Genomic DNA, 15,913 nt, shown 5'->3' on the forward strand with positions numbered 1-15,913 from the left:
TAGCATTATAAGCAAACAACTTTTCATTGATTCTAATATGGGTGAATTTGAGTGCAGTGACCAAGTTTTTTTTTCAAAACCATATGTACAAATATAAACATTAAGTACAACATGTCCAATATTTTTTTAGATATACACATTAATTAGAACAAATTTTTCTTTCAAAACCATATGTGCAGATATAAACATTAAGTAAAACACGTCCAATATTTTTGCAGAGATACACATTAATTACACCATATTTTTCTTTCAAAACCATATATGCAGATATAAAAATTAAGTACAACATGTCCAATAATTTTGCAAATATATTTTCTTGTGAAGAAAGAGGCTTTTAAATAGGACAAGGTTATTGACAATCAGTTGATTGACATCCAACTCATACTGCAAAAACTTGAGAAAGAAAGACAAAATCGAAAGGATTCTCTAAAAAGGAGAAATGAAATTGTTGTCCAGATAAAATAATTTTCCTATGAAGAAGTTGAGACTGAAGGGTTGTTTGAATCAATCAGTCCAAATGATAAAGCATTTGTAGATCTACTTGAAAAGAACGGACTTTTGAATGAAGAAATAAGAGGATTGAAAAGAGAACATGAAATCCAATCAGTAAGATTATGTGAAGTGTCTGAACAAAATAAGAAAGTTGAAGAAGATAGAACTATGATCGAGGAAGACAAAAGAGTAATGACTACAAGACTCGAAGAAAGGATATCAGATGTGCAAAAGCTCACAAACATTCAATTGGACATGATGAATCAACTGATGCTTGCAAATCTCAAATCATAGAGGAACATATTGAAGAATGAACTGAAAACTAAGAAAGAATCTATGGAAAGATTCAACAAACCTAAAGAGGCAATGAATTACTTTGAAGAAATTATGAAGTTGTCTAGATGTTCTGATGAGTCAGGACATTCATGCATTGAGAAAGCAGAATCATCTAGAAATGGAGAGCCAACAAATGCAAAGTCAAAGGATAAACCAACATGCTACAACTGTGGAAAACTTGGTCATATTGCAGACATTTGTCGAAGCAAACATGGTATGCATAATCCTAAACCTAATTTTATTGGTTACTATTTTTACTTGAAGAAACAAGGTCATCAAATACATGAGTGTATGTCAATAATGAGGAATGCATCTACTACACCTATAGTTAAAGGATATTGTTATAGCTATTAGAAGTATGGGCATAGAGCATATGAATGTAGATCAAAGACAAAACCTTACTAGAAAAATAAAAGGAAGAATCATGTACCTAACAATGCATGTTCCAAATGTCACAAGTTTGGACATCTAAGCAAGAGTTGCAGGACTCAAGTACATTCAGCAAATCAGACAAAAGACAAAGGTAAAGAAAAGTAGACATTGGACAAATTATGAACAAATTAGGAAGGAAATGAATAACAAACAAAAAAAGATAGCAGAAAATGGAAATAGTGAAACAAATGAAGTTGAGGTCACTCAATCCAATGGAGAAGGTGATCATGTCATCTCAAACTAAGCAAGAGAGTTATGTATGGAATTATAGATTCAATTGATATATCATACATCAATTAATTACATGATATGTTCCAAAATTCATATTTGCATATATGAAGATGCATAATCTTCAAACAGTTTTATGGAGGGTTGCTAAGTGTCAGTAAAAATATCTATGTTAACCGAGCATTGCAATATTGACTGAGCACTTCAAAAGAAAAGTGGTAGAGACCAAATAAAATAGTAGAGATCAAGTGAAATGGAAGAAATTGAGTTGTAGAGAAAAGACCTAGTTAAGAGGCAACATTAATATCGACTGAGACAATCGACTTCCACCTACCTGAGTACACAACATTTATGGAGACCCTAAATAGATCAAAAGAAGGTATATATTAAATTTTGAAGACATTATCTCATACCTCGCATACATATTTCAAGAGCACAAAGCAAATTGGTGATTTGAGAAACAAGTAAAAGATCTCAAGAGCAATTTGGATGAGAAGTTTGAACAAGTGAAGATCTGAGCTATGCTGAGTAATTCAAAGAAGAAAGGACTTCAAACCCTAGTAGTGAACATGGAATCTTCATCTACCACTAGAATGAGCCAAGAGCTTAGTAGAATTCAACTAGTGAAGAGTGACACTTGTCCTCCACCAAAGTTTCATGTTATTCTAGAAATTGTGGTGAAAGGAGATTCAATGGGTGTGCTATCCTTGATACTACCCAAAGTTATTATGATACATGATGATAGGAATTGTTACATGTGTAAAATCAGATAAGTAGGAGACTATGAGAACATAGAAGCATATGAGAAGTTATGTAATCAAAGGAATCTTGAAGGATGAATTCAAAGTTGTTGAAAGGAAAGTGTTAACTCATGCCCTAGAATTCCCAAGAATTTTCAAGATAGAATGGATTAAAGTTGTTTTGAGAAGAATCCATGATATGAAGTATTGGTTACTAAATGGACCTGTGGAGATCATGAATAAAATGATTCGTAGGGTTACATGCTATCCAACCCTAGACAAGAAGAAAAGAATGTGATGTTTGAGTCAAGAGGAAATCGAAACAAACACGAGCCAAGTGGAATGGAAGAGGTCTATCCATTGCAAACATTTTTGATCCACTAATCGAATTTGCAATGAGGGTTATAGCTCATAAATTCTACCAATCAAGCAGATTTACTAATGTGCCATGTATGGCAATGGATCAAGCATGGAAGTTAGTGATGAAAGATCATGAGTATGATCTTGCTAAGATGCAAAAACTACAACTAGCAGAGATCTATCATCTATAAGAAAAGTAGAGAATTCAATGTGTGAATTTGGATCCCTCATTTTATACATTTTATTTTATATCTAGAAGTATTTTCCTAGTATTGTGATGCTGTTTGGGAACAAGACAAACCAATGATTGGATAGATTAATGAATACATCACTCAATTAAGAAAATATTTTGAGAATATTATGGATGCTTATTTTGAGGAATTTAAGCAAAGAATGAAGATGAGGATACTTAAAGAGTTGGTCACAATGTATTATAGTGACATGTTTTCTTGTAAATTAAAATAACACATTTGTGTAGGAAGTGAAGCCGAGGAAGGCTTGATTATAAAATTTTGACTATGAAATTGATAGTGATTTAGTGAGTGTAAACATTGTTCCATCATTGAAGGAAGAAATTGACTCTAAGGTTGAACCTTTTGGGAAATATGAGGAAGCTAAAGAAACAATAATTATAAATATCAAGATAGCTTCTGTGGAATGGAAGAGGTCTATCCATTGCAAACATTTCTGATCCACTAATCGAATTTGCAGTGAGGGTTATAGCTCATAAATTCTACCAATCAAGCAAATTTACCAATGTTCCATGTATGGAAATGGATCAAGAATGGAAGTTAGTGATGACAGATCATGAGTATGATCTTGCTAAGCTGCAAAAACTACAACTAGCAGAGATCTATCATCTATAAGAAAAGTAGAGAATTCAATGTGTGAATTTGGATCCCTCATTGTATACATTTTATTTTATATCTAGAAGTATTTTCCTAGTATTGTGATGTTGTTTCGGAACAAGACAAACCAATGATTGGATGTCATGTCCCCTATTCAAATAATTAAAAAAAAAAAAAAACTTTGTTAAGGCAGGCAGGCTCCAAAAAGGTGAAATTTCGAAAAAAGGGGCTAATCTTTGGAAACCAATGGACTAATAAATAAAAATTATTATTAAATTATATTTTATTAACCCCTCTTGGATGTGAGTTAGGGTTATGCCCTCTTTAAAAGGGGTTTGGAGGCATTTTTGGGCTCATTCTACATCTTGATTCTTGCTAATTTTCTTGTTGTTCTTCAGAGGCTGCCAAACCTGTGGAGAAGGAGGCCCAAGAACGAGAGTTTGCAGGTTTCTAGGAAGGCTAAGGATGGGAGTTTGAAGCCATTCCATGTGCATGCTCATACAGAGTTTTCCTTTGTGCTGAATAGTGCCGATTTGGGTGTTTTCGGGGTTGTTTTTGGTTTGAGTTTGGGTTTTCAGTTGAGTGTTTCATATCAGTTTGGTTTGCTGCTGTATTTCAGACTTTATGATGTTAATATAGAGCTGAATATATGTATTGGGTCATGATTAAACCTCTGAGATAGTTTATGAGTGTTTTGTGGTGTTTCCGGGCATTTTTGTGTTAATTTCGGGAGCCCGATTGAGCATAGTTTTGCCCTACATTTGTGAGTTGTTGTGTAAAGGCTATACAAATCTGGAAATGTCATTTTGTAGGCTGTTATGCTGCTGAAAGTTCTGTAAAAATGTCCATTTTCAGATTTATTAATAATTTGTGAAGTTGTGAAGTTTTTGGCACTAATTTGGACATACCCGATTTGGGTTTTATTGGGAAATTGGCAGATCTTTGTAATATTGGTTGTTTGATTTTAAAGTTCTGATTTGAGGCTGGAAATATCATAAAAAATCAGTAAAGGGACATTACAGTGGTATCAGAGCCGTGATCTTGCCAGCCTGAGGGTTTGTAGAAGTTGCATGTCAGTTTTAACAACTACCCAGATCTTGCATGTCAAGTTTTGATAACTACCCAGATCTTGCATGTCATATTTTATGATTGCATGCAACTAAGTGAAAGAGAAAAAAGATATTTGCAGTGAGAAAAGAATAAAGAAATTTTGATCAAACCCCCAGTTGAAAGCAAAAGTACAAAATCCAAGGAAGAAAAAAGTATGGCTGATCCAGATGAGATGGCAAAGAAATTCTTCCAAGACATCCAAAATACTCAGAAGCAAACAGTGGATGGTTTGGCGAAAACTAGAGAGGCTTTGCGAATATTGACAAAAAAATTACAAGGAATTGCATCTATTAATGAAAAAGGGAGCACTTCAGAGGAGCCAAGAAATGGGAGATCCACACCATCTAAATCAACCAAATCTATTTTCTTGCCTGCAGATGAGCCACCAGTACCAAATCCAGCCATTAATCCAATGGAAGAGGTTACAGGTAATTTGATTACATTAAGAGCTACTTACAATGGCTTAGATGATGACTTTCGTAGTTCAGTTCCTTTTAGAGAATATGTGGATATGATGAACGCTTTGATGCCCAAGAAAGAGAACAGGAGGGAGCATGACACAAGTGGAAGAGAGCTCAAAAATAAAATAAGCAAGTTTACAGCACCTACTTTTGATGGAACAAATAAAATTTCAGCTAGAGCATGGCTACAAAAATTACAAACTTTCTTCACACTTAACCCCATGAAAGAGAGTGATGCTATTCAATTTGCAAGTCTACACTTGGAAGATGCAGCCTATGATTGGTGGTATCATGGAATGACTACTCAAGGTCACGATCAGGTAACTACATTTGAAGATTTCAGTCAAAGGGTGATAGATAGATTTGACCTCAAGGATGATGAAGAGTACTTTAGAGAATTGTCAAAGTTGAAGCAAACCAAATCAGTTAATGAGTATATAGAAGAATTTCAAAAAGTGGTTGTTATGGTACCTGATATGAGTGAAAAGAGGATCGTTTATCTTTTTCTTGATGGTTTAGAAGATTCTGTTAAGGGTTTGGTTGAGGCTTTCTCACCCTCAACCTTACAGGAAGCTATCAAAAGAAGCTTGCAACTTGAAACTTGCGTGCCTATGAAATCAATCACTAATCAAAAACCCCCAAATCTTTGGCAATTCAAGGGAAATTTTCAGAAAAAGACTTTCCCAACACTACCACCAAAAGATGTGACAAATGTGGCAAAAAAAGAAGGTAGATGAAGAGACTAGGAGTGAATTACGAAGGAAAAAGCTTTGTTTTACTTGTAGAGAACCATGGGTTCCAGGACACAGATGTTTGGGGAAAGGTCAAGTGCACTATATTGAAGTTGCTTCAGAATCTGATTCAGATGAGCATGAGGAATTTCATGATACTAAGGAGGAGGTAGAAGAAGAGAAAGTAAAAGAAATCAGCAAGGATGGCACTTTAGCAGCATTATCAGGAGTCCCAAGATACCATCCCTTCCGAATTCGAGGGGTACTAGCAGGGCAAAGGTTGACTGTTCTTCTTGATAGTGGGGCAACTCACAATTTTATTGATGAGGGATTTGTCATGAAAAGAGGGCTTAAAGCAGAAGATTTTGAGGGATTCAATGTTACTGTAGCTGATGGATTCACTATGCCTTGCACACGGGTGGTGAAACAACTCAAGATGACCTTAGGAGATTATGAGTTATGTGATGACTTCTATGTGGTTGGTATTGGGGAGACAGATCTTGTATTGGGTGTTCAATGGTTGCACTCTATCGGAGGCTATTACATGAACCATCAAACTATGGAGTTTAAATTTCATTCCAATGGGAAAGAAGTCATATTGAGAGGGTTATCTAATGGAGCACCTAAGGCGATCTCTGCAAAGAGGATGGAGAGGACTTTTCGAAGAGGACAAGTAACATGGGCAGAAGGAGTCATAATCCAACCAACAAGCTCTCCAAAGAATCAAGGTAATTTCCATTTTGAAATTCAAAATATTCTTGATAAGCATAGTATAGTTTTCAATGATTTGCCTCCAAGATTACCACCAGATAGAGGTTTTGAGCATGTTATAGAGTTAGAACAGGGTGCCAAACCAGTATAACAACCCCATACCGCCATCCAAGAGGTTATAAGGAAGAAATTGAAAAAACTATTAAAGAACTCCTAGACATGGGATTCATAAGGCCTAGCTCTAGTCCATTTGCATCATCTGTGGTACTTGTCAAGAAAAAGGATGGTACAATGAGAATGTGTATAGACTACAGAGCTCTAAACAAGAAGACCATAAAAAATAGGTATCCCATACCACACATAGATGAACTCATTGATGAGTTACATGGTGTTGTATACGTCTCAAAAATTGACTTAAGATCAGGCTACCATCAAATCCGAATGAGGAGTGAAGATGTGGAAAAGACTACTTTCAGATGTCACTATGGGCACTTTGAATTTCTTGTTATGCCATTTGGACTCACTAATGCACCTGCAACATTCCAATCTTGTATGAATAAGGTATTCAGTCAGCATCTTCGAAAATTTGTTTTGGTATTTTTTGATGATATCTTGATATACAGTAAAACATGGGAAGAGCATCTAAAGCACATAGACACTGTTTTGGGAATCTTGGAGCAGCAATCCTTCTATGCTAAGCTATCTAAATGTGAGTTTGGTTTGACAGAGATCCTATATTTGGGACATATTATAAGCTCTAAAGGAGTACAGGTTGATCAACAAAAAATCCAGGCAATTTTGGATTGGCCTCCACCCACTAATCTTACACAGTTGAGAGGTTTCTTCGGGTTGTGTAGCTACTATAGGAGATTTGCCAAGGTATTTTCTCAGCTTGCTGCCCCCTTGACTGATTTGACAAAGAAAGGAGCTTTTGTTTGGACAGAAGAGGCACAAAAAACATTTGATAAGCTTAAGGAGGTAATGAGTTCATGCCCTGTGCTTGCAATTTCAGATTTCTCTTTACCTTTTGTTGTTGAATGTGATACTTCGGGAGAAGGTATAGGGGCTGTCCTAACTCAAAGGGGACATCCAATAGCATTTGAGAGTCAAAAATTAAATCAATTAGAGAAAGGGTACTCCATCTATGATAAGGAAATGTTGGCAATCATGCATGCACTTCATAAGTTTAGACAATATTTGGTATGTGGGAGATTCATTGTAAAGACAGACCATAATAGCCTCAGGTTCTTCTTGAACCAAAGGGATTTAAATGATCGTCAACAAAAGTGGGTAAGAAAATTGCAAGCTTATGATTTTTATATTGAATACATGAAAGGAAAGAATAATGTGGTTGCTGATGCTCTCTCAAGAAAGCCCACTTTGTGTTCCTTATCATCTATCTCTGCTGATTGGAAAGTCTCCATAATTTTAGAGTATGCCAAAGATTCATTTTCCACCAAGATTTTGGATAAGTTAGTGGATGATAACAGGTACAAGGTTGTTGATGAATTGATTTATTACAAGAACAGGATCTTCTTAGTGCCAGGGTCAAAAACTAAGGAGAGGATATTGAGGGCCTTTCATGACACACCTTTGGCTGGTCACCAGGGATACTTCAAGACATACAGGCAAATTCGAGAGCGATTTTCATGGAAGGGTATGAAGGAGGATGTCCTTAAACACATTAAGGAATGTATGGTATGCCAACAAAGCAAGAGTGAGCAAAATTTTCCTGCAGGGTTGTTGCAGCCACTTCCTATTCCCGAACAAAAATGGGAAAGTATTTCCATGGATTTCATCACTGGGTTGCCCAAGGTTCAAGGTAAGGATTGCATATATGTGGTGGTAGATAGACTAACTAAGTATGCACACTTCTTTCCTATCACATCTGATTTTAAGGCATCACAAGTGGCCGAATTGTTCTTCAAGGAAATTTTTATATTACATGGTTTGCCTAGAAACATTGTTAGTGACCGGGACAGTAGATTCCTCAGCTCCTTTTGGAAGGACCTCTTTCATTTGGCAAGAACTGAACTCACTCCCAGTACTAGCTATCACCTTCAAACAGATGGACAAATAGAGATAGTTAATAAATGGATAGAAGGATATTTGAGGAACTATGTTTCAAATCAACAACATGCTTGGGTGAAATGGTTACACCTAGGGGAGTATTGTTACAATACATCTCATCACATGTCTATTGGTATGCCTCCTTTTCATGCTCTTTATGGTTATGATGCCCTTTCCTTTGTTGATCTAATACTTTCTGATAGTAGAGTACCCGCAGCAAGTGATTTCATCAAGCAAAGCCAAGACATAATAAGGTCCCTCAAGGATAATCTACAACATGCACAAAACCAACAAAAGATATATGCTGACAGGAAAAGGATTGAAAGATCTTTTGAGGTGGGAGATTTGGTATTTGTTAGGTTGCAGCCATATAAGCAAAGCACCTTGAAGAGAAGTGGGGCAGAGAAACTCAAGCCAAGGTTCTATGGGCCTTATAAAATCATCAAGAAGGTAGGAGAGGTAGCTTATGAATTGGAGCTCCCACCAAACAGCAAAATACATAATATTTTTCATGTATCTTGCTTAAAGAAGGTTCTAGGCCAGCAAACCATAGTATCTACAGAATTACCACCTCTTGATGATGAAGGGAAATTAGTTTTGATACCAGAAGAGATTTTGGATACAAGAGAGAAAAGATTGAGAAATAGGAGCATCATAGAGCATTTGGTCAAATGGAAAGGATTACCACTAGAGGATGCAACTTGGGAAGGAGCACATATTCTTGAGAATTCCAACCTTCATTGCTTGAGGACAAGTAATATTTGGGAGGGGAGGACTTGTCATGTCCCCTATTCAAATAATTAAAAAAAAAAAAAACTTTGTTAAGGCAGGCAGGCTCCAAAAAGGTGAAATTTCGGAAAAAGGGGCTAATCTTTGGAAACCAATGGACTAATAAATAAAAATTATTATTAAATTATATTTTATTAACCCCTCTTGGACGTGAGTTAGGGTTATGCCCTCTTTAAAAGGGGTTTGGAGGCATTTTTGGGCTCATTCTACATCTTGATTCTTGCTAATTTTCTTGTTGTTCTTCAGAGGCTGCCAAACCTGTGGAGAAGGAGACCCAAGAACGGGAGTTTGCAAGTTTCCAGGAAGGCTAAGGATGGGAGTTTGAAGCCATTCCATGTGCATGCTCATACAGAGTTTGCCTTTGTGCTGAATAGTGCCGATTTAGGTGTTTTCGAGGTTGTTTTTGGTTTGAGTTTGGATTTTCAGTTGAGTGTTTCATATCAGTTTGGTTTGCTGCTGTATTTCAGACTTTATGATGTTAATATAGAGCTGAATATATGTATTGGGTCATGATTAAACCTCTGAGATAGTTTATGAGTGTTTTGTGGTGTTTCCGGGCATTTTTGTGTTAATTTCGGGAGCCCGATTGAGCATAGTTTTGCCCTACATTTGTGAGTTGTTGTGTAAAGGCTATACAAATCTGGAAATGTCATTTTGTAGGCTGTTATGCTGCTGAAAGTTCTGTAAAAATGTCCATTTTCAGATTTATTAATAATTTGTGAAGTTGTGAAGTTTTTGGCACTAATTTGGACATACCCGATTTGGGTTTTATTGGGAAATTGGCAGATCTTTGTAATATTGGTTGTTTGATTTTAATGTTTTGATTTGAGGCTGGAAATATCATAAAAAATCAGTAAAGGGACATTACATTGGATAGATTAATGAATACATCTCTCAATTAGGAAAATATTTTGAGAATATTATGGATGCTTATTTTGAGGAATTTAAGCAAAGAATGAAGATGAGGATACCTAAAGAGTTGGTCACAGGGTATTATAGTGACATGTTTTCTTCTAAATACAAATAACACATTTGTGTAGGAAGTGAAGCCGAGGAAGGCTTGATTATAAAATTTTGACTATGAAATTGATAGTGATTTAGTGAGTGTAAACATTGTTGCACCATTGAAGGAAGAAATTGACTCTAAGGTTGAACCTTTTGGGAAATATGAGGAAGCTAAAGAAACAATAATTATAAATATCAAGATAGCTTATGAGGAGAAGAAAAGAAAAAGAATGATTGAAGACCTAGAAGAAAAACTAGGCACCCTAGGCAAGGGAATGGAACCACTACAATTAACACAAGGTCTTGGAGAGGATGAAGAAAAAGACAGTGGTGATGAGGAGGAGGAAGAAGCAGAAGGAAACAAGGATAAAGCCCTAGTTGTTTTTACTCCACCAAGGAAGAAGGCTCAAGGAACCAAGAAGAATCCAATAGTGACAATCCTCTCTCCTCCACCACCAAACAATCCAAGGACCAAGGCAGTTGCTATTGTCGAGCAGACTACAAAATAGAGAGTAGAAAAGACTACGGAGCCCAATGCCCCTAAAACTAAGAGAAGGAGATTGATTAGAGGACCACCCATAAGGCACACAAATTCCATTGAAGAGGTATTTGCAAATATAAGAAGATCTATAGGATTATCCAGTTTTAGATTTGTAAAATATGATACATTGGATAACAATGATAGAACCAAAGTTGAGGAGGCTATGATAGATAAGATTGTGAATCATAAGTTAGTTCCTAGTGAAATTGAGAAGAAGATACCCATATATTTATTTGAGAGACTAGAAAGTTCCTAGTGAAATTGAGAAGAAGATACCCATATATTTATTTGAGAGACTAGAAAGGAGATGGTAGAAAGAAGAAGAAGAAGACAAGAAAAAGATAAGGACTGACACATTAGTCAAAGTTATGTCTGATCTATTCCATGATCAACAGAACATATTTTTGGAGTAGTATAGGAGCAAATTTGTTCCTAAGTACAAAATGTTTTTAATCTTGCAAAATAAAATGGAAGTTGTAGAACATAATGATGAGTTTCTTTGGAGAATAATTTTTGGTTTATGCACCAAGGGAGCAAAGAAAGACATTGTAAAAATTGAAGATGATTACAACAGTGGAGAAAGTTAAGGTTACTAAGTCCGCAAGGTAGCATGTCACCAGTACATACTGACACCCCTAACACTCTAGAGGTCGATAAATCAAGGCTCATAGATATAAAGGCATGAATTGAGACAAAAGAAACAAGTGTAGATAGTAAGATCATTTCAACACCTCATGTTGAGGAAAACAAAGAAATAAGTAGAGTTGAACCAAATGCAACCATTATTGTCTCAAGCGCCAAAGCACAAACACGACCGATTGGTGAAACTCCTTCACCAACTCTCAAAGAAGTTTTGAGTAGTAGCACTCCTTCACCAAGAAAAAGGAGAACAGTAAAGGATACTTCACTAGATATTGAAGTCAGTCTAGATGAAATAATTGAGATGTCACAATTAGACTTGGCAAATCTCACCTTTGAGCAAACAATTTCGCTACAAGAAGTTTTAGCAAAGAAGAAACAACAAGAAGAGCTAAAGAGAGAGCTAAGGAAAAAGTAGGTACTTTATGATGTAATACATTTTTTGTTGATGCTTTTAAGATACAAAATATTGATCAAGAAGCTCCAATCATTACCCAACTTATAAATACAAATGAACAAGTCATTGCTAGTAATATGGAATCAAATGAGAAATGGATGGATTGGTTTGCAAGAAGATTCGAGAATAAGGTTGTGTTCAAAGTTTCCATAAGCATTGTTGAGTAGAAAGTGCAATTGCAAGAGCGAATACAAATTATGATAGAACTAATATAGAAGGCACAATATTTGTACAACATTTTGTAAGACGTGCCAAGATTCACAAGTGACCTGCAGGCACAAATGAGCTAGATTCAAGCTGATATGAAGAGATCCAACAATATTATTTCATAGTTAGCAAGATCTAGCATTGATCATTACAATAATCTACTGAATGCTCAAGGCACATAGGTCAAGCTTTAGTCAATTGACAATGCCATGAGATCTAAACTAATCTCTATTCAAGGAATGTTGATACCTCATTTCAAGGTCATGCAAAGGGAGTTGTAGTCACCCCATGATCTTATTAAAGAAGATCATAATATTTCAGTGGCTAACAACTTAATTGATCTAGTTGCAAGATTATAGTTACAGAATCACATTTTGGAAGCAACAAGAACTGCATGGGATTATGCACTATCCATGATCACCCAAGTTCACAAGGAATTCATTGACAAATATGGACCACTTCAACCCATTCAACCTCAACAACAGTGACATAAATGTTCAAAAACAAGGGGTTTGAAAGGGGGAAATAAATGTGACATATTCATTTTACATTTTTTATTCATTATTTTTGTTGGCATAAGTCATGAGACTTTGGGGAAGAGCTCATTATCAAATTGTATTGTAAAAATGTAAATATGAAAAAGTATTTTTTCCTTTAATGTCCAAGGGCGAGATTGTTGGTATCTCTAACTATTGTTGTCTATTAGTGTCAAACACTTAGTCATTTACAAGGCAGAGTCAGTCAGTCATCACCACACGAGAGTTACTCTTTATAAGCCAAGTCATGTACACAAGAAAGTATATATTGAGCTCTATAGGAGCCAAGTGAGTGTATGGTCATTGAGCATTTTCTATATGAGCTAAGCTCAACAATGACTGAGCAAGTTTCAAGCATACAAGTGTCGAGTTACATAGTATGTGCCAAGCACTATACATACCAAGCAACAACAATGTTGAGTGTCAAAAAATAGTGAAGATCGAGCAACATAGAGTTTACATAAAAGTCAGGAATGAAATTTTTTTGAGGTAAAAAAATTTTCAAGCCAACTTGGAAAGAACATTTAATATATGTAGAGGTTGTTACAGAGAGTTTTATAGGTGAATGATGTGGGTCACATATCTCTATGTGTTGTGATCAACGATTCAGATGAAGAAGCAAAATATGGAAGTATCTAGAAAACTCTTTATGTAACTCTTTATTGAGAAGATCTTAACCTAGATCGTGTCCTGTGGTATGGAACAAAGAAGAGAAGTGTATGCACACAAACAAGGAGTAATATGTGAATAGTGAAGTGAAGGATCGAGATCAGATTAGAAGCTGGTGAAAAGGTTTTGTTGTCACTTAACAAAGCAAGTGACCTAATCATAGTAGTGAAATGGAAGACAAGTATTATCATATCAGAGGAGAGGATCAGTTAGCAAGGACAAGACTCAAAATTAGCTTATAGAACATACCCAGAGTTAGATACTAAATTAGTTCTAACCAACTTGAACCAAGGTAAATCTCTTAACATATCTTTGTAAATATCCTAATAGGGTCCTTACTTCGTTGTAAGAATTAAATCCTCTAACAATGTGAGACCTAATAGTCTCTTAAGCTTTTAATAGGGCAAACCCCCCATAAGGTAGATCATATTTTATGATCAAATATTGTAACCATAACAGGTTAACTTTATTACTATAGTTGTGAAGATTCGTGAGTGTCATCCCCACCCCAATTTTACGTTCACCTTAAAAGGTTTCGGGGTAATAGACATTATGTATTGTGTTTATTTTCATGCATGTGATAGATCATATTTACATGATACATCAAGATTATTATTACAAGTTTTACATGCACAAGTTGACTGGTGAATGTGTGAATGAATTGGTGAAAACTAAAAGTGCTTAAGATTTTGCTTCACCTCCACCACCCCTCCCCTCCCCCTCTTAGTATCTTGTTATTCTGGTTATACCTCCATTAGTCAAGATCTTGCACATGTCATTGCTTGTTTGGAAGCTTTGTGAACATAAATCAACCAAGAATTCGATGTCATTCATGAAGAAAATGCACAACAACTAAACATCTACAAAATCATTCAGTTAATCCTTCTATGTGAAGGGGGCATGACAATGCACAACAACTGAACATCAACAATTTCATTCACTTACTCTTTCCATTTGAAGATTGCACCCCACCTTACTCATCGCCAATGGATCAACTCTCACCATGCAAACAACAAGGAGCCTCTCCAACCATTTTATCAACAAGAATTATTTGTGTGAGTCAATTTTATTATAAAAAAAAAAGATCCATAGATGATAACTACTATTAAATGGCTTATCTTTGAATACAAATCCCCAAACATATAATTTGAAACTTGTACTATGTAAATCATCATATTATGATTCCAATTTCTAAAAATAAACAACTTGAAAATCAAGACCTTTGAAAATTGAGATACGTTGATGGAAGATTAGTTTTACGATTATATAACAATTATTTTCAATATTGGCACACAAAGATTTGATAGAAAAAAGAGCATTGCACTATGGGAATAATTTATCTTTAAAAATAAAATAAATAAATATCCTCTTACACAATAGTCTTATTTATTTAACAAAAAGCTTGTATATAATGGCAGGTAGAAAGGTTCATTGTTAAAAGCTTTAAACATTGTTTAATGGTTGATGGAAATGATGGTATGTTGTTTAATTGTACCATATTCTTATCCTTATATTGGGTGACTAGATCCTCCATTCATTGTAGTTTAGTTGAAGGACAACTTCTATTTTAGTGCTAAAGAAGATAAGCATGTGTGAGTACTCTCTTGGTGATAGTAACATTGTTTAACAATCTATTTGTTTAATAAAAAGCTTGTAAAAAATAGTAGGTAGAAAATTTCACGAAGTATGATCCGAAACGTTGGCACAAAAAAATAGACACAATCAAATCCAAAAAAAGTTTTACATTCAAATGGATTGTGGATATCTAATAAGACTAAGAAAAATTTACTATTAAAAGCTTTGAAAATAGTTTAGTGGTTGATGACAATGATGGTATGTTGTTTAATTGTATCGTATTGTTATGTTATATTGAGTGATGAGATCCTCTATTCAATTTAGTTTAGTTGAAGGAGAACTTCTATTTTAACACTAAAGAAGATAAACATGTCATGTGAGTACTTTCTCTCCCTAAGAATATTGTTCTTTGACAATCTATGTATTTAATAAAAAGTTTGTACAAAATGATAGGTAGAGAGGTTCATTGTTAAAAGCTTTGAACATAGTTTAATGACTGATGACAATGATGGTATGTTGTTTAATTGTACCATATCCTTACGTTATATTGAGTGACTAGATCCTTTATTCATTGTAGTTTAGTTTAGTTGAAGGAGAACTTCTATTTTAGTGGTAAAGAAGACAATCATGTTATGCGAGTACTTTCTCTTAGTGAGAGTAGTGTTGTTTGACAATCTATTTATTTTAATAAAAAAATTGTACAAAAAGGTAGGTAGAAAAGTTCATTATTAAAAGTTTTGAACATAATTTAATGGTTGATGACAACGATGCTATGATGTTTAATTGTACCATATCCTTATGTTGTATTGAACAACTAGATCTTCTATTCCTTGTAGTTTAATTGAAGAACTCCTACTTCAGCGCTAAAGAAGATAAGCATGTACAAAGAATACTTTTCTTACAAAATAGTATTATTTGACAATCTATTTGTTAAAAATAAAATTAAAAGAACAAAATTTCATTGGGAAAAGAATTG

The sequence above is a fragment of the Cupressus sempervirens genome, chromosome 7 (genome assembly GCF_028749045.1).
Source record: "Cupressus sempervirens isolate cs-2001-9-10 chromosome 7, ASM2874904v1, whole genome shotgun sequence".
Lineage (NCBI taxonomy): Eukaryota > Viridiplantae > Streptophyta > Pinopsida > Cupressales > Cupressaceae > Cupressus > Cupressus sempervirens.